The sequence below is a fragment of the Malurus melanocephalus genome, unplaced genomic scaffold, assembly GCF_030028575.1.
Source record: "Malurus melanocephalus ecotype Western Australia unplaced genomic scaffold, MMel_1.1 scaffold_226, whole genome shotgun sequence".
NCBI classification, from domain to species: Eukaryota; Metazoa; Chordata; class Aves; order Passeriformes; family Maluridae; genus Malurus; species Malurus melanocephalus.
Genome location: NW_026623458.1, coordinates 478,715 through 497,090, shown reverse-complemented (window position 1 = coordinate 497,090; position 18,376 = coordinate 478,715).

The following is an 18,376-nucleotide window of genomic DNA, read 5'->3' as shown; positions in this document are numbered from 1 at the left end:
TCTCTTTTTTTGGTCTTTCTCTTTTTCCTGCTATTCCTCTTCCTATTGTCTCCTTTTTCCTTCCCTCTGCTCTTCCCATCGTTCAGGTSATAGGTCCCAGAAGAGCTAAATGAACAGCTAAGTCTGGAGAGGTGGGTGAATGCCCTTAGAGGAAGCAAAGCATTTTGGCTTTGAGGACAGTGGGTCCTTGCAGGGCACTAGTGGCTAAGAGAAAGGTGGGGAAAAAGGGCCAAGGGTGTAGCCAAAGGGACTCTGAAGAAGGATGACAGTATTGCCATATACAGGAGTGAGGGCACCACTGACAAACGTGCAGGCAAAGGGAGACAGGGCAAAGAAAAAAGTCTCCCCAAAACCAACCCAACCCAACATGCACTTAATTCAGGGATAGTACCAGCAATCCTTTCTTACATGATATCTGCATGATACCAGTCCTTGTTAGTCAATAAAAAGTCATCCTGTACATCTAAAAAAATCTCACCAGGAGAAGGAGGCTGTGCCTGCTGCACAGAAATGCAGGCATTAATTTCTAGGTCATTCCTTTTACACAGCTGGCAAGAAACAATATTGCTAAAAATACCCAGCTAACAAATAATTCTTACACATGTAGCTGTATAAACAGTGCCCAAAGAAATTAAATTTCTGGAGGGCATGTTGGAGTAGGGTACATTTGGGTTTCTTCYGTTCTTGCTCAACTACCTGGCTTTTGCTTTCCATTGTCTACAGATTCCCCAAACATGCCAGTGCCAGCTGCTAAGTCAGTGTGTTACCACTGAAGTGCCATCCCTGTCAACTGAAGTTTTACAATTTCATTTTCCATTAGAAAAATTACTTATTTATTTGTGTTGAAAATATAAGCCTTTTGAAGAAACTTCCTTCTTAAGTAGATTTTTTTTTTTCTGGGAAGGTTTTCAAATACAGTGGTTTTGAAAAGTTTTGAAACCATTTAACTGTGCAAGTGCCTACTCGGTAAGGAGGTTGATGAATTACCATTGAACTGAAGGAAATTTAAAACAAAAACAGCCTTGGAAAGCTAAATGAAAGCTGAATGCAGAAAACCAATAACTGGGAACCAAAAAAAAAAACCTATAAAAATTGTTATTTCTTCAAAGCATGAAAAATCTTGAAAAAAACCAAAATTCTCAGTAAGAAATTATTAGGCAAATGATAGYTGTTTCATTAAAACAGCTTTAAATGCAAACTTTCTTCCTCCTCTGCAGTGCTGAATGCGATAGGAAAGGTGTTTCATGTGAATACAGATATCTGGAGTGAAATCAGAGTCACAGAGGTATCTGTCTGGAGTCCACCATCAGGCCCTGTGGCAGGCAAAGCTGTACAGCAGCTCCTGTGATGATGTRTCCCTGTGCACTCTGTGAGTGTTCACAGGGTGTATTCTTCCACAGAAACAGTTTTGAAAGAGGTAGAGCAGTAAGATTTAAAGAAATGGAAGTAATTTTGCTGTTTGATGGATTTTCAAAGCTTTCATTTTTTTTCTGCGGTTGGCAAGTTTTGCCTTGAAGAAGTATTCTTTGATGGTGATGGTTTACAAGCTGTATATGAGCCTGTGTGTCTGTAAGTGTGCGGCAGCAGTAGAAGAGGGTTATGATTATTCTTATTTACAACAGAAAAGTGTTGACCCTGAATTTTTGGGCCAGTTCTATGATTTTCCACTYGCTCTAGCACAGGGTCTGTAAGGCCTGTGTGGCTATGAAGCATTTTAAAAGCTGTAGGAATGTGTGAAGGGGCACATGATCCTATCACCTTAATCTCCAACTGAATCCCCAAAAGGACCATTTATGCAAACACCAGCTCTCTCATYRCTGTTTCAAGTAAGGACAAAACCCYTTTGGGAGATTGTGAATTTCCCTCAGTGTTATTCAGAGAACTGGGAGGAGTCCAATGTGTTTCCATCCCCCTGAACAGGGGTCACACACCTTCTGCTGGCTCAGGCTTGTCTTTAGAGCAGGCTTGATCCAGAACACATCCCGATCCAAACGTGTGATGGTTTGTGTCTCCATCTCTCCTGAGCTGAAGCACACTCACAGCTACTCTGAGTTTCTGCATTTTGGGGGAGGTTTTGAAGGATCTTTCTGAGCAGAGATTGAAGTTTTTTGACTGGTGTGTGGTTTCTTAGTTGGAGGAGTAGCTAATTAGAAAGCTGTTATCAGTGATCCCAGCATTAAGGGGCTTGACCCTGTCCCTCAGAGCTGCTCTGGCCAAGTGCCCAAGCATGTGCTTTACTTGGAGCATGTGACTAATCCCCTTAACTTTGGTTGACTATTCACATGCTCAAAGTCAAGGATGTTTCCTGGGTGACATTCATCTTCCTGCAGAGTCCAGCCCACACTCTTCTTTCCCGTTTTTTCCCCGTAGATAAGGTGACACTCTGTCCTAGCCTGAGCTATCAAAATGTTCTTGGTGTCCCTTTCCATGAGGTGGAAATGAAGGATCCATAGGTGCAGGTTCGTTCCCACACATAGCCTTTCGTGCTGCACTTCTGGGACAGCACATCTCTGTGCTCCAGAGACCACTTGGGAGGAGTGAACACAGACATCCCAAAATGCCCATCCTAAGGATGCAGGATGAACTGGCTCAACCCGCTGTGATCTGCAGGCTGAGGTGTGTTTGTAGTGACTCAGTGATGTTGCCCTGTGACTGCAATGAGTTAGCTACAGGAGTTCTGCTGTCCATCCCTGCTGGGGACAATGTATGTGAGGGGACGTGGCAGGAGAACATGTGCCCTGTATCCCACGTGCCCTGTATCCCACATACCCTACAGGACACCTTTTTCTTCAAGCTAAAGCTGTTTGTGTGTTAAATTTCCTGACCCATATCAGCCATATGTATATATATATCTACCCTTTTTCCCCCTTGGCAAACACACAACTGATCTTTCCTCGCCTAAATGGTACAGACTCTCCAGTTTTTTTTCTAGTTGGGCTTTTTTTTTTTCTTTTTCTACCCCAGGGACAGTAGCAAGTGGATCACAAACCACCAGTGACCAGAGCAATTTCTTTRAAATATTGCTTTTGAAAAATTGTCATTACTTTTTAAAATGTTATTCCAGCTGCAATAGCAAATGAAAGGGGAAAAAAAGCACCACAGTCCTTTAAAAAGAGGATCCTCATCCCCAGGAGTGAATTGTGAGAGCACAGGTATTCTGCTTTCCTGTAGATGCAAATCATTTGGGACCATTTTTAGCCACGGCACATTAGCTGTGCAGTACATTGGATGGTGAATAAAGCAAAGTTGGTGAAGGAGAGGATTGATGTGCAGGGGTATCTCAGATTCCCYAGCATTCCTGGAAGACTGTGTCTCCATGGCTGTCCATTTACCCACCATGCAGCGCCTCCAAATCAGACTCATCCCTGGAGCCCCACTGATAAGCAGAACTCAGAAGAAAATCACTGTAATCTGTCCTTAATTCTTGAGCACCACGCTAACTGCCAGCAGCGAAATGGAGGGAAAATAATATGTTGCCAAGTATAGCTTAAATAAAGACATGCATTATTTGGGCTCTTTCTTCTGTGTGTCTCTGCATAGGCCTAGAAGGGCTCCAGGAGTGCTCAGGCACATTCACACAAACCAGCACTGCATTTCCTTGCCCCCAGGCTTCCCTCCACGCTCCACACCGCTGTGCTCATCCAGCCAGCAAGGGAAGACTCAAGGTGGAAAAACTGAGATAGCTCTGAATGATTGCCATGTACCAACGACAGACAAAGAGTGAAAAATGAGCATGAAACACAAACAGCACATAAAGATTAGTGACAGATGAATTCCCAAGGTCAGGAACCAAAGTTCAAAAAAGCCTAAAGTTTGATTGCAAACTCCAGGCCAGATCCATAAAGTCTTKATTCTGCCAGTCTAAGGCGAAAACTCAAAAACCAGAGCTTAACTAGTCCCACGGTTTCCAGTTCTAGCCAGKGATATAAAGCAACTATTTCATAGTCTATTGAGGTTCATAGAAAGCTCAGGTGCCTTAGAAAATATTTTAGTGCTGTCTTGGTTGACACCACGAATGAAACATGTGCTTACACACTCACAATATCTATTCTYTGGCTTTAGAAAGGAAGACATCAGGTGCTACCTCTCCACCTTCCCCCAGTCCCACTTRGGGTTTCCATCCTATCTGCCCCACTAACACGCCAATCCTACAACCTTCTTCAAGCCATAGTTTAGATTGCAACATTTTTAAAACAAATGCTGCTGGCGCCAGGGGGCTGTGACCARCTCCCTGTTGACATCAGTGGGAGAACTCGAGCCTGATACAATTCTGTCAGTTTAATTTCAGCATGCCTTGCGCATGTTTTGGAATTAACTCGGAGAAACAATTTGGATGACTGCCTCAATATAGGGCACAAGAGGGAAATGAAATGCTGGTCACCTCTAGTGAAGCACTCCAGAATCACAGATCAATTGTCCTTCCCTTGCTCAGGGAAGACTTGTAATGAAAATATCAGTCTCAGATRGATTATCTCCAGGGGAAAGTGGGGGAGTGAAAAAAGGAGACCCAGAAGCAGTTGCTATAGGTCAAAACTGGTAGAATTCTGTGAGGATAATCCAATGTCACMTGCAGTATCAGCAGCAGGAACTGTCAGTCCCTTCTAGGATGGAACTTTTATATTTTTATTTCACTGATTAACACTCCTGCACAGTTGGGAAAAGTGACTTCAGAAGTTTTCTTGCATAGGTGTGTGTACAGATGGCCACCCTCACTCCCTTCTTTCCTCAAACACACACACACACACACATGCACATCCCACATGATGTGGATGCCAGAAACCTGTAAAAGTGTCCCATATAGAGACAAAATACAAAAAAAGGCAACATAATTGTTTTCCATTCTTTTCCACTTAACTCAGGAGCTGCAGTACAATTCAGATGCYATCAGTGCCCGTGTTAGGGTGTGCATGCACATCATGTGAAGATGCATGAGGAAGCACAATATAACTGGGATTAATTTGTTATTTCCCATCCAAAAGTATTCAGATATTGAAGGAAGAGTTGYCAATGTATCCCCTCAAAAGCAGAAGTGTTTATGACCCCCTAGTGTAACAATCCCACTGTGCCAAGAGGCAGTGCCACGGCAGGATGACCCCACTTTTAAAATGATGTCAACTCCAAGGAGTGTGGATCACACATGGCTTARTCTCCTGGGGCCAGATACACAAAACAGCCTCCAATTCCTCCTTAGATGGTGAGTAAAACACTAAATGCCTTCGGTGCCTACACATTTTTTTTAAAAAACATGTATGGTCCTAATTTGCTTAAGCTCTTGTGCTGTTTTATTTCAAGATGAGTTTTCTGCTGGCTGTAGAGCAAAAGGCTGTATTTTTTTTTTTTTTTTTTTTTTTTTTTTTTTTTTTTTACAAAGGGTTATTCATTAACAATATAGATCATAAGAAAAGGATTCGGGTAATCAGAACAACAAAAGTGCAGCCTAAGACTATTCAGTTAGAGTGCACTGAATTATTTATAACTCCTGGGCACCRACAGCAATCACAGATATCTAATTAAAACTGTTACTATTTTTACTTGGCAATTTCCATCACTTAGAGTGTTTATATCTRTGTATTTGTGGTTTGATCTTTTGCAGGACAAATTTCCCCCTACTTACACAGAAAAGCATATTTGGGAACTTTTGAAGGTATTTTTCTGTAGTAACTTCTATYATTTTAAAGCATTTAGAGGCCCTAGTATGACAGATGACAACTTTTAAAACTGTAAACTCTATCTAAAATAGGCTTGAACTTTCAGTTCTTTCTCAAGTAAAATTCTCTTTGATTGCAGGTCATTGGGATCAAAGGGAAATTTGCTTCACTAGCAGATGTAAGACTGGGTCCTATTTATGTGTATATGTGATGAGAAGACTTAGGTGAGGGGGCTGTACTTGTATGTCAGCCCASTTGAGGATGTTTTGCATAGATGCAGGAAAAGTCTCTGCTAAATCACCCCAACTTTCTACCAATCTCTTTTTGTAAAAAAAAACCATTCTACTTGTGTGTGACTGGAATAAAGCAGTAGCAAAGCTAACCCATAGGCTGACACACATATACTTGTATAGATGTGTATATTTGTATATATATTTGTAAATTTATGAAAAATGTCCGTATCTTCATGATTGCCTGAAATAACCTGAGGTTGATGTACAGAATTTCAGGCAAAGGACTGTTTCTTCTTCACAATCCTCAYGTATCTCAGATTTAAACCAAAACAAATGAAAGAGTACTATTTCCCAGGAAAATCCTCATTTTGCCATTGCACCAGTGGAGGAGGGTACCACACTTGAGGCAGCAGCATGCACATCCACACATGTACATCCAGTCAAAGGACTGGCTCTCAAGGGCTTTTTTAAGGAAAAGGAATGGACTGAGAAAGCAATGGTAGAWTTTCTGTTCAGCATTAGCTCTCTCAATTGATTTCTCTTGTCCTTTATTAAGAGGCCCTTTGTACTGATGCTGTTCTTCTCCTTAGGTATACTTTTGGGAGGAGCAGCTCTGTGGGTGACATTGAGCTACCCAAAGACCAGGATTTTTTGGCCAGCCTTTGTCCTCAATTAACTTAGGATCTTAATTGGATTCATGATGTTAATGAGCTCATCTTCCTTGGCTTCTTGTACAGGTAGTGAAGAGAGACAGTCACTTTCAGGTGGTGACCCAGCAAAAATGGCATCTAAGTCAGCTTTAGGAGCTCCTTCTTGCTTCATGGAGTGACCACTCATCTATCTTGGGTGGTTCCAAGATCTTAAAATATCTGAAATCCTGGTGAGGTCAATCAGGTGCCTAGTGGAGGACAGCATCCATGTGGCTGTGTGCTTCAGGGTGATAATTGTGAAAGCTGTTGGAACAAAAGGAGATATTCACAACAGCCTTCCCCTCCCCAGCTGAMACATGACTGCAAAGGATAGGGTTTGTCCCAACCCCTGGAAATAGCATTTGAGGTGAGTGCCTTGTGGTGGCCTCCAGGCACAGATGAYTGGGTGATCCCAGTGCTGAAGGTCAGAGGTTTTTGGTCTGAACCCTTCACCTTTTTCTGCCAGTCCTGGGCATTGCTGAAGCAGTTCAAAGGGTGAATTTACATCTTAAAAGTTTGAACAGCTGAGCTGTTCAGCTGAGCTGTTCAAAGGTTACTTTTCCTGCTTTATCCCCAAACTGGCCTGAAAAAGTCATCTCGCTGGTAGCGATAATCAAAAAATTCTCCTCCAAGATACAGTCCGGGTAGTTTCATATTCTTTTTTTCAATGTTAATAACTGCTTTACAAACAGCTTACATGGAGATTAAAGAGATTGCAATTTCATCCCTTATTGTTGGGATTATAGTTGTCCTCAGAAAAAACAAACTGAGGATTCAACAAGAGGATGAACTGTGGCTGTATTATTCAGAAAGCTGCTCTGACAAGGCTGAACAKACATCTCCATCTCATGGTGAGAGTCTCTCAGAGCCAAAATTTGAAATTGTGTATTGATAGTGATTCTATCTGGAAGGACCAGCAATTTAATCTAGTATTAGAACTTTGGAACTCTTGTATATCCCATATATTACCTGAATAAAACAAACACAGTCAGAGGAGTGGAAAAATTAAACTGATTTCTGAAAACTCTAAGATTAAGTGAACTTTGGAACTTGTGCCAGTGTGTGGTTACTTCTGTTTGTTTCTACAAATTTAAGCTAAATTTAASTCAGTGACTTGACAATCTTCACCCATCTCTCAGAACAACTTTATTTTYAAAAATACAGTTAAGGCTTTGGCAAGAGGGACTTGAACTGACCTGCAGGGACCTGTAAAGTGAAGATTCAATATTGTGTACTAGTACTTAAGAAAAGACTTTAGCTAGAAAGTGGAAGATAAAGGCTGAGTTCCAGGGATCAACTGTTATTTTTCAGCATGGTACTACCTTGCCCAGGCTATAGTGTATCATCCTGACATTCTTCCCCTGTTCTCCCTTTCCCTTTTTTGAGGAATAGATATTTATCTCTGTCTCCCTCTCTTCCTTTTCCTCCCTGTGTGTGACAATACAGACATGCTTCCTGCAAAGACATTTTTCTCTAAATCTCATTCCATACCAGCTCTTGCATATGTGACTGTTTTGTTATTTGAGATGTGTGTGAAAAAGAAATAAAGGCTTTAAGAGTGAACTCTGGAAATSAGGAAGAGCTTGAGAATATCTCAAATTTAAGGGTGCAGCGCCATTTTCTGCAAGACTTTTCAGAATGTTCCTAAAAGCTCATTGTCACTCTCCTGCCCTCCCTCTCTGTGAGAGGGACAAGGAGGGTACTGGGGTATGGGACTCTCAAAGGTTGCTCTTTATAATATTGACTCACTGTGTCCCACAAGGATTTTTCAGATTTTTCAGAGTTTCAGTGTCAAAGAAAACCTCCTTTCAAAAGGTGATAAATCAATGCCCAACAACAAGTGGGAGGAGATTCTAAGGGGTGACTCCATACCAGTTTTTRTTTCCCATTCTTTCCAGCAGTCCTGCCTGTCCAGCCATGCACATTCTCATGGGGTTCACTTTGCCAAGGCACAGCTTGCCAAGAGGGGCCTGCCTGACCTCTCCCTTCCGTGACGCACTTGGATTATCTTCTTGAATAATTTACCACTTCCTCTCAAAAAAAAAAACCGTGTCTCACCTCCTAATGAAAGCCATAATCACTGCTGTGACCCTGCCCAGGCTCCATGGGACAGAGCAATGCCTGGCTCCGGGGGGATCGTGGTAAGGAATGAAGATGGGTGCAGCTCTCAGGCCATCAGAGCTCCAGTGTCACCTTCCCGTGCAAGCTCCTCTGCTGCTCATGACCCACTGGGCCAGCTCAGCATGTGGGTCTGACTCTCCCTGTCCCACTTGTGCCCATGGGAAATGTGTGTGGATGTGGCAGAACATTCCTGTGTGAGGGCACAAACCTTGTGCACAAGGGACAGGAGAAATCAGATTCCCTGGACTCCCTCCCCACCAYCCACAGCAGGTGCAGCTCATGAAGGTATTTGCTCTTCAGGATTTCTTCTGTCCCAAATAATATTCACATGTGCTACCACACTGGCCAAAAGTTTTTGGAGGGTTCCCCTCTCTTGACTTCCTCATTGGTCCTTTTTTCCTTATGATTTTATTTTCTTGCTCAGAAGAAATGAAGCAATTCCCATAATCATCCTTTGATGATGACAAAAGTTGCAGTCATCACCATCTCTAATTGACAGTTTGGGAAGYGTAGGATAATAACTCACTTAAATGCCTGCAAGCTGAAGTATGTCAGCACTTTCCTAGGACATTCCCAAGTAAAATGATATGACTGGTACAAGAAATTTGTCATGAGGGAAATCTTGGCCAGCTGTTTATGTTTCCTCTAAGTGCAGTACAGACACATCAAAGCTGGGTTAGAAAAGACCTAGGATGCCACAATACTCAGGCATATTCAGAGAAATGCAGCAATACATCGCATTTATCTGGCATATTTTCTCTTGAGAAAATGTTACAAGTACGAGTCACATCAGACCCGTCTGAGGCAGGTGGGTATTATAGCCATTTTGGAGATGGGAAGCCAAAAGCCTGGGAAAAGACCTTCTGTTTAGTGGTTTGATGYCCCTTCACAAGTTCTACCAGCTGCAGGTGGAGCCTTCTCTTTTCAGCACTTTTGAAAATCCAGGCTGTAGCTKGGTTTATTCAAATCTGCAGTGCTGTAAACGTAAAAGCCAGGATTAGGACACTCAGGATCCTGATTTCTTCAGAGCACTGCTGCAGAGCTTTGATCTCACAAAGCACTTGCCTAATTTCAAGCATAAATTTCCCATTAAGKATGCTGTTGCCATGCTTAAAGCTAGGCACATGCCTAAGTGCTTTGCTAGACTGGGAATTGCATTGAAATATATCAAACTTCAGCATATTCTGAAAAGTCCAAAACCATGTCCATTTCTGATGATGTTTTGGGCATTGTAAAGGATATTTGAACTGTGTATGCAGCTGCTCGACCAAGTAGAGCACTTTTTAGCCAATACACACAGTTTTATGACTTTTGGGTAGTAACATGCAGTTGTCAGAAGTAATAGAGAGTGACAGGTCCTGTGAGGTTGGGACCTCTGTGCTGCTGTGAGAGGCAAAGTGGCTCCCGTGGCCATCGGTGCTAACAATACATCAACAACCACTGACTATTTTGTTTGGTTGTTCTGGTGAGATGTGAGTGTGGTGGCTAATTTCACACGTAACGTGACATCAAGTGTATTGTACTTTTCCATTTCTTCCTGTAATCTGTTGCAGCAGAAGTGAACAGAAGTTGTTTAAACATTGGGAACGACCCCAAATTTCTTGTTCTGCTAATCCAAGGTGCTAATTTGCAGACACACGGGTGTTTGTGTAAGTGCATCAGTGTTTGCAGGACTGTGGCCCTGAAGGAACATTTAAAAGGCAGGGTTGAGATCAGGGAACTAATAGGGGAAATGAACAAACCCCCATAACTTGGAAAGACAAAAGTTGCAGAAAGCATCACAGGACTTTGCCGACAAACTGGCTGCATCTTACAATTTCCCTTTTGTTTTGATTTGTTTTGGTTTCGGTTTCATTCAGATTGGCACAGAATACTGTATTTCCATCGATTAAAATCTTGTCTGGTAACTAACTAAACAACTTGTTCATGGAAAATTAAAAAATAAATAAGTAAACTGTCAGTTGTGGAATGTAAACTGATTAAACAAATAAAAAAAAATCATGTTGTGTGTTTTAAGAGGTCGTGTCTGCTTGTGTCAGGAGTGGGACTGGACMCCTCTCACCATCCCCATCAGAGGACAAAGAAGAGAAGGACCGAGGACAAAGAACAAAACTGGAAGGTGGGTGGTCTCTGAGCTRTGGGCTACTGAAAATGCTCTTTTAAAACTACCAATAATAAAGATTAGAAGGCTTCTGATCAGAATCACTGTACGAAACATTACAAACACAGCCAAGATCTCCAYACGGCTGCTTATGAGGAGGTTTCCTGCCTGTCATAGAAGGGATTGATTCCTGCTGGAGCCTTGATGTTTGAGCACTGCATGTACTCTAACACCATTAATCTCTTTTTGGAGCCACTTAAKGTGTTGAAGTCTGTGATTTGATTGAAATGTACAGAGACATCACAGTAGTTTAGCTCTCACCTTCCCCCAGCGAATAAACACCTAAAAACTGAATATGGATTGGAGCCTGTTGGGTTTCCAGCACTCAGCAGTGAGGGCTTCAGGAAACTTGGCAGGCACAATGCTGCACTGATATTAGTGCTTCCTCACTGCATTTGTATCCTCAGGCCAACAATAATGCAGCAGACAATAATGCAGCAGACAATAATGCAGCAGACAATAATGCAGCAGACACATATTTTCTGTAGGGCTTGGCGCACGCAGCCAGAGTCAGGCTGCAGGTGTCCCAGGCTGAACACCCAAAGGTCAAGGTATTCATAACAGATGAAATGGTATCAGAACTACCTCAAATGTATAAAAAATAAATTAAAAGAAATAGAGAAAAGTGCTTGCAGCTGTCCCAGCAGAAGAAAAGCAAAAGAGTGGATCAAAGAGAAAAGCACCATTCTTAAAAAAAAAAAATTGATGAGTTTAAAATGAATGAATCTGGATCTAAACTGTTACCAAAAATGATAGCAACATATTTTTAAACATGATTTTTTTTTTGTTATGGGATTAAATAACAAAATTGTCAGTGTCGACTCTTTTTACCTGATTTACCTATAAAGGTGTGACAGTCAAAAACAAGGAGGCACCTGATGGTTACTCCCAAGTTGACTGTTTTTTCATGACAGACTTTGGGTTGCAGCAAAACAAACAGTCTCCTACAGTTTTCAGGATGGAGACTCTCCTGCCCCCAAAGAGGTCATGTGTAAAACACCAGCTGTAGAAGGAACCAAATGAAGGGTCAGAATSGAGAAGYGTAAAAGAAAATTCTYYRTCAAAAACCTCATCAGCACTGGMCTGATAAATTCCTCAATCTCTTYCTTGGCMCTAATGCCTGAGGAAGGGAGAAATYTTGGTGATACACTAAACACAGAACTCCAAGAATGTGCCTATTTTTGCCACATTTTAACAGAACCCACTTGTATTSCCAGTGCTTATGATCTGCCTGCTGCTGCAAATCAAAACTGTGGGGTGAAGCAGAAAAGCAGGAGCAGAGAAGAGACGGCTGGGGGTGCAGAAGCTGGCAACCCCCCAAAGCAAATGAAGGGAGCAAAGGTGTTACAGTGGCATATCCAGCACCAGGAAGTGTTAAAATATTTGGGATGAAAAATCTCCTCTCCTTTTCCACTGCTGCCAGTGCCACCAAGCGCAGCCATCCTCATCTGCTCAGTGACATCTCTTGGGTTCAGCAGGGATGTCAGTGGTCAGGGCTGCTCAGGTCTCTGCTCTCTGCCATCAGCAGGGGAAATGTGATTCACCCRTGCTAAAAATGGACATCTGCAGAGCTTCCTTTGTGGCAAGGGAGAAAGCAGGTGGCCTCTCCTGTGGCAGAGGTGGCACAGAAAGCCTCAGGAGCGTGGCTGCAGGGGCAGAGGGCTCAGCTGCTCTGTGCTTGCACAGGGAATGAGGAAGAACCTAAAGAGCCAGCTGCTCCTTGAAGGTTGAGCTAGAGATGCTGTCGTGGAAGAGCTTGCATTTCAGACAGAGAGCAGCCTGAATTCAAGGAAGATTTATGCATAAATGTCCACTTTTGCATCAGGGCTGAATTTTAAGCCCCCTTTCTATTGCTGGTCCCTACAGTGCCCAAGCTGCCCAGCCCTGCAGCTGCCAGCTCTGTGGTGCTTTCCAGGCTGCTGCTCACATCTTGGGGTCTGGCTCTCTGAGGGTACACCAGGCAGAGCCACAGGATCATACCAAAGCCTATAGTGCAGCCAGACAAAGCAGACAGTGAGAGAAGGGAAAACCCATTCCCTGTAGTTCACTACAGAGGGGTTTGGATAACCCAGCATCACACAAGCCACTGTTGGAGGAACAAGAGTTTGCTGTTAGGCTGTCTCAGTCTGGAAGGCAAGGGCTGAGGCTGTCTCACACAGACACTGTCCCACAACCATTCCAGGCACCTGGCCTTGGCAGCTCAGTTTGGGAAGTGTAGCAGGAGTGCTCATCCCTCGTGATCCAGCTCCTGTTCTGATTTAGCACCATCTATTCAACATTCCAGTTGGTCACAAAGGGAAAAAAACTATAGAATTAGGAAGGAAAATAGTACAAATTTTGAGAATTAGGTTTAGGAGAAAGAAATCTACGCATCAGCTTCCTCGAAACAGTGGTGCCTCAGCAGATGGAACAGAGGGACAGGGGACAACAACTCTGGCCCTTCAGAGCAGAGAAATCCCTTGCGGTGTCCCAGAGGAGCACCCCAAAGTTCAGCTTTCCCTTTGCTTTGTGTATCTGCTGATGTTTTGAGCCCACCCAGAGTGAGGAGCCCTCACTGGAACGCAGCTGCTGTGTTTCAGAGGCAGGATAATCTCACRGTGACCTTTCTTGTCAGACACACATGATAAGTGCAGCAGACTGGGGCTGCATGGGGTGAGGATGCTGGTAATGAAATGCTTTCATAGCTCGACACTCATTATTCCCTCACATTATCGGGCTCTTCCCCAGGGGCCCTCTAAAGAGTCACGGCTGAGYTCTTTTCCTGCAGAGACCAAAACCAGACCACCTAACAAGCTGCATTTACTGAAATTTTTGCTCCCTCCCTGCTCAGAGGGAGCGTGGTCTCGCTCACTTGCATGAGACAGAAGCGCCAGCTCAACGCTGATTTTATCAGCCAGCTCAACTCTGATTTTATCAGCCAGCTCAACTCTGATTTTATCAGCCTGCCAACCCATGCCAAACAAAGCAGTGAGCCTGGGCCAGCCAGGAGTGGCAGAGGATGCTGCCATCCCACAGTTTACACCACCAGGCCCCTGGCTGGCCCCAGCGTCCCCAGCACGCCTCAAACAGTGTCTCTGCTACCCTCCATCTGCTGTTGACTTGCAAGGATTGACCACTGACCGCTTCTTTGTACGAAACCACACTTTTCCTTTGACCGCTTCATTCCCTGCTGTTTCTTCCTGTGCTCAGATAAACCCTTGGCCTCCTCAGTTCTGAAATTCRAAGCGGACGTCACTGGGAGCAGGCAGCTCAGAGAGAATCCTGCCTTGCCTGTGACAGCAAAACCCCCTCAGAGAGCTCTGCTCTGTAGCAGGAAATGAGCTGGTGGCCCAAGGGCATGCCCAGCAGCAGGAGAGCTCTGCTGCCTGCAGATATGGCTGGAGAGAGGTCACAGAGTCCAAGCTTTGGGCACCATCTCTCCGCTGCTCAGTTCCCCAGAGACAACCCTTTCAGTCAGAGAGGGTGGTGGGGATATCAGGAGGTGTTAAACAGGAGAACTGAAGGCACTAGGTATCCTGCTTTGGCTTTTGCTAGCTGTTTGCAGAAATACTCAAAATGCATGCCAGGAATATAAAGGGAGAAATAATAAACCCTGCCATAAGGAGCTTGTGATTTGGAAAAGCAGAGGCAGCTAAAGGGGGAGMGAAGGGAATAAAACACAAAGGCAAAGTCTTTGTAGCAGCAGTTGGCACTCGGAGCTGGCCATATGTATTTGAAACCACCATGCACAGAAAACCACTTGGTATTTCAATGCCTTCTAATGGCTAAATAAAGTGAGCACACACACGAAGGTACACAGACACACACCTGCCCTCAGCTGGTGGGTAAAACATGAAATAAAACCAAACATACCTTCACATTGAGGCAGATTCCCTTCTTTTCTGTYATGTTTTCTCACAAACTTCCTGCAAACCTGTCAAAGAAAAGGAAGCTGAGTGAAACATGTTGCCCTGCGCATTGAATAAAGCTTCAAGTTCTCAGTTTCGTATTTGGGGTGTTTCTGACAGGCTGCAGTTTCTGCTTCATTTAACCTAGCTCATTCCCTTTGGGACTTCTCCACTAACCGTATTTGCAGCAAGAAACACCATGTGCTGAGGTTTGTAAAGAGCTTTCAGACAGAACGGGTGACTGCTGAGTCCTCCCTTCCTTCCCCTCTGTCAGATGGAGATTCATGCATTACCTTGCACTTCTTGTCTCTTCCCAGCTCCTGATTTTCAAAAATAGAAATCTAAATACTTTTGAAACTTTTAATGCTCCATCAAACTTGTTTGCAAATAGCCAGTGGATGCAAAGTTTGATGGGGACAGATGGGCAGACGTGAAGTGACAGAACCTTCATTTCCTTAGGAAACCAGACTAAAAATATTATGTTTAGAGCTCAGCTTTTTCCATAAAGATGTGCAGCTTCCCCAGGAGGCCCAGCCAAGTCAGGGGCCGCAGGTGGCAGTTGCAGCTCTGTGTCCTGGGTGCCACCTTTGCCCATCAGAGCTGTCATTGCTGTTACTGCCCAAGGTGCATCTCACCAGCTCTTCCTGTCATCTGGGAGGCTCTGTCACTGCTGAGATCTTTGCTCTGGGACCCAGTCCCCAAGAGAAGCCCACCAGGGAGGATGATCTGGGAGCACTCATGGCTGGAACAAGATGAACGTGGTCTGAGTCAGGATGTGATGCTCCCCAGATACACCAGGCAAGGTGAAACACATCTGCAGAGAGGTGAAGATGCCCTGAGAGAAGCCAAATCTCYGGACAGGCAGTCAGCCAGGCTTTCCTCCCTCCTCCAGCTGTAACAGCACTATCCAGAACGGCCTTGCAGGAAACCTTGCAACCCACCTGCCAGCCTTGCTTTGCCCATGAACAAGCAAGGATGGAGGCTAACATCTGCAGAAGCTTATCGTGAAATCTACGGAGGCAGCGCTGCTCAAATATTGCCAGGTGGCATCATCCCAGTTTGTATAAAACAGTCCCTTTTTGCCATTTTGCCAGCAACAAATTAATTTTCACCAGCCCCACAACTTCTCTGCAGAGCTAGATTCAAGCTGCACATTTTTTAGGAACATCCTCATCTATTTCTGAACACAGAGTGTGCTCCTGCAGCCCRGGGGATTTGCTGATGGGAATGCAGGAGGTTGTGCCCCTGGTTCGCTGCCCAGGGGAGGGGACAGGRCTCTCCCCTCAGCAATGCCGAGGTACCTGCCAGGACCTGGATCCTGGAAGCGCTCCCARCTGGCACCGTGGATGGCTCTTGATTGTCCTGTCACACCTTTGCTGACAAGTACTTAAATTGAGCGAGTTCATCCCATAAAATTTAAGGAAGAAGTGAAAGGATAGGAGAATGAAAAGCAATGTATTTTTCTTTTAGCACCTCTCTTTTTCTCATTTTCTCCTGAGGTGTCAGCACCTTAAATAAAAGGCCTTTTACTGCCTCACTGTTGTCTGTATCCAGCCACAAATAGCAACGCTGGTGCAAACAGACCAAGGTCTCAGCTTGCCAGCTCTGCCCTCAAGGGTGTCACCTCTGTGCAGAGCCCTTCGTTCTCCTTCCTTTCTCATTTCTCCTTTGCTGTCACATTCTCTTCTGCCAGCTCAGAAAACACATGCCCTTTGCTTGCAGAGATCTGAGGAGGTTGAGGGCAAACTCAATTCYCAAGGTCTGCAGCTCAGCTTCCATCCCACCGTGAGAATGGCCAGGAGGAACCACGTTACTGATTTCCAGTTCCTCATGGTTCATTTCCAAATTTACCAACCACAGTGAGAGCAACAAGGTATTGCTCTGTCCTGGGTCCCTCCTGCAGCCMCTGGGAGGGGTGTCATACCAGCAGGGGTGGGATATTGTCCTCCARCTTCCCATTTTGTTCTTTATGGATCCAGGAGAGTTTTATATTCTAAAAAAACTCTTATTTATTACCTTTTTGCTCATTTTGTTACCTGGGCATATCTGTGTTTCTGTTATATTTGCAGTAGTAGTACTGAATTATTGAGGTAAATGCAAACTTGCATATTAAAACAAAAAGGGAATTTAATTATTCAGAAGAACACAAACTAGCAGGGCACTGGGCCAGCACAAAAAGGCAATGACCAGTAGCCTCTCCTGAGTCCACACTACATCCAGGCACCTCTCTCACACAACCACTTGCACATGCACATTTGCATACAGCACACCATCCCCTCACTGATTTAATGGGACCTACTGTATTTCAGAGGCTGCATTTCTTCTACAACCATGTGGCAGAGCATACCAAAGAGGTCACCAACTAATCTGGGATGCTCAGGAAAAAAAAAAAAAAATCCAGGCCAGAATGAACATAAAATAAAAGAGTTGATAAAAAACAGTGAAGCTGGCTGAGGGTATTTTTGATATACCCAGAGACAAAGCCGTCATAAATGTTTCCATCAGGTGTGCAATGTACCCATAAAACTCTTCAAATATATTTTCATGCATTTGCAGATGGAAAAAATTCCTTCTGTTCTTCAGCAGTTATTTTACCAGTGAGACAAACGATGATCTCGTTGTTGGACTAGAGAGCATGGATCACAGCTAGGGACAGGAATTGTTTTGAAACACGTTCAAGTGGCTCTGTGCAGGTGTAACAGAGCTAAATATAAACTGGCACAGCTGATAGGCAAGAGCAGCTTGAAAATCCACCCATCTGCACTTCACGAATGCATTTCTATTTATCCCCACGAGCTGAGGATCAACCTCAAATCTTTAAAATAGGGATGGCTCAGAACAAATCTGTGGTTTTGATTTGCTCAATGCAACATCAGGAGCCACTACATGTCAAGAATAAAGTGGTGGCTTCCCAGCCCCATGCAAGACCATTCAGGATGTCACCTGGAARCATTTGACACACCCAAGAGATGCTGGATACTGTCACAGAGTTCACCTGGCCTGTGTGAGGAGTGGTATTTCCCATTGGAACTCAGCAATGCTGTCTCTGCTGAGAGGTCCCCCTGATCACAAGGGAAAGCTTTTGAGACCAGTTCCATCCTGACTATGCCATTTTGTGGTAACGAGATCACATAAAGTAGTCACACTCTAGAAGAGAACCTTGTAATTGAAATTTTTTGAGCTATTTAAACCTTCTCAGAAAATAATGGGGAAAAAAATCTATGAGAACAATCTGATCCAGATTTATCCATCACTCACTGTGAGATTCAAACTTAATTTGATTGCTGTTACTGTATGTATTTTTATTGTTCTTCATTTGCTTAATGAATGTTGYAGTTGTAGTAATAAGATTATTGGTAATATGAAACAGATTTGCAGAATGATGAGAAGATAATKAGATGATACCTTGAGGGTGATTTCTGTTTAAGACACAGTTACTGTCAGGGAGTAAATAAACTTGGTGAGGGAAGATATCAATGGCTATTAACCTAAGGTACAATTATTGTATCTTTGGCAATCTCAGTCTGTCTTCTGTTCAAGGCAGGACAAATCTTTGACTAGTTGGTTGGTTGTTTTCCTGAGTGAGATTCTTACACAGAACACGTAATCCTAAGCTACACCTACTCCATTTTCACAT